Raw genomic sequence first — 2,087 nt, forward strand, 5'->3', positions numbered from 1 at the left:
CCATGAGATCCAGCTGTAAGGCATTTTCTCAACTAGTGATCAAGGGGGGAGGGCCCAGCCCATTGTGAGTGGTGCCATCCCTGGGCTGGTAGACCTGGGTTCTATAAGAAAGCAGGCTGCGCAAGCCAGGGGAAGCAAGCCAGTAAGCAACATCCCTCTATGGCCTCTACATCAGCTCCTGCTTCCTGACCTGCTTGGTTTCCAGTTCTGACTTTCTTTGGTGATAAAGAGCAATGTGGAAGTGTAAGATGAGTAAACTCTTTCTGCCCCAACTTGCTTCTTGGTCCCAATGTTTGTGCAGGGATATAAACCCTGACTAAGACAGCTTCCATTTAGCAAATCAGAGTTGCCAGGAAAAACAACTTCCCTGTACATTTCTCCCTAGTCGACTCTCTACTCCCTAGACTTCCCCAGGCCCAAATTGCTGTCAATTAGACAAACTGCCTTCAGTCCTTCTCGAGACATTTTATCTGTCCTTCAATATTTTCCTCCAGCTGTTCCTTACTAAAAAATCATTAACAGCCTAGGCTTAAAGTGTCTTAGATTCCATGACATCATCTTCGTAAAGTCATCTTTGCAAACAAATAGTTGAGAAAACTCTCCCATGCCCAGGCAAGCGGAGAAAGTGCTACCAACAACATGATTTCAGGCTGGCATGCCTCTCTCCTCAGGCACACCTCTAGAGTTTAATCAAATCCCTAGACTTTGGGCATAGGAACCCAAATCTACTCACTAAAAATGGTGTTCCAAGGCTTTGGCACAGCAAGAATTCGGGGGCAAGGAAATTTCTCTTCAACCCGGAACTCTAACAGATGCCTCAAAGTGAGGGCAGAGCTGAACCTGACTTTTAAAAGGATAATCGAAGCTGACCTTCAACCCCAGATTAATAAGCAACTCTCATTGGAACTGTGTTACATGCTTTTTAGGAGGATTACCCAGAGTCCTCCAGTGAGTGCAACATGTCTGTCTACCTTAATACAGCACCATCTCCCCTTCAACTGACACCCACTTTGCTAATTTTCATGACTGAGTTTCCCTAATAAGTAGGTTCAAGTGGTTAATCATGTTAATTTCCTTGCTTACCATACAGAAACACACATATACCAAGGCACATATATGTTCTGTGCACACTCACTATATCCACATGCACATGCATACACTCTAAGGGACAGTGGAGATCTTGCTGCTGTGTATAATAAGAAGGCTTCTAGACTCCACATTATTGTCCTCAGCCTGGGCTATCCTGGTTCTTTAGTACTCTTCTCTCAGACTTTCTCTTCTATTCAAAGATTCTTGTCTCTGAAAAATTTACTGTGATCTTATCTAAAATAGTTATACCCGGTCTACTTACTTTAGGCTGTGTTTGTTTTTATTAATTACAATGTATTGTATATTAGCCATTTTCATTGTAGTAAAATGTATATAGCATGCCATTTTGACAATTATTAAATGTGTAAGTCAGTAAGACCATTTATGTTTGCCAGAACCCATCTCCAACAATACTTCATCATCCCAAACTAAAATGCTACACGTCAAACAATCAAACTACCCAATTCTCCACTCCTTACCACCACTGATAATAGCCATTCTATTTTCTGTCTCTAAAAAGTTAAATATTTTAGTTGGGGCACATTGTTGGAATCATGCAATAATTACATATGGGTCTGGTTCATTATTTTTAGGATACTGTCTTCCAAATTTATCTGTCACATGATTTCACTCTTTTCTTTTTGGAAGCAAAGTAATATTCTATGTGTGTACCATACCATTGGAAGCTTCAGTTTTGTAGCCCAAAATACTAATAACAACGCAATCTTCTTTCACCTGTGAATGAGAAGCTGATGTGTTATACAATGGAAAAAAAAATAACTTACTCATACAATGAAGGACAAATCTCATGGGCCCTATGTTAAACTAAAGATGCTCAACTTTAAGTATCTATAAACTCTATTACTCTATAAAATTATTAAATTAAATCCATGGAGAGCAAACTATTGGTTGACATAGATCTCTGGATGGTGTAAGTTTAAAGGTGTATAATCAGAACGGTTTATAGGTGAGGGAACAACTCATATCTTAGCTGTGGT

Source organism: Micromys minutus, assembly GCF_963924665.1.
Source record: "Micromys minutus genome assembly, chromosome: 2".
Lineage (NCBI taxonomy): Eukaryota > Metazoa > Chordata > Mammalia > Rodentia > Muridae > Micromys > Micromys minutus.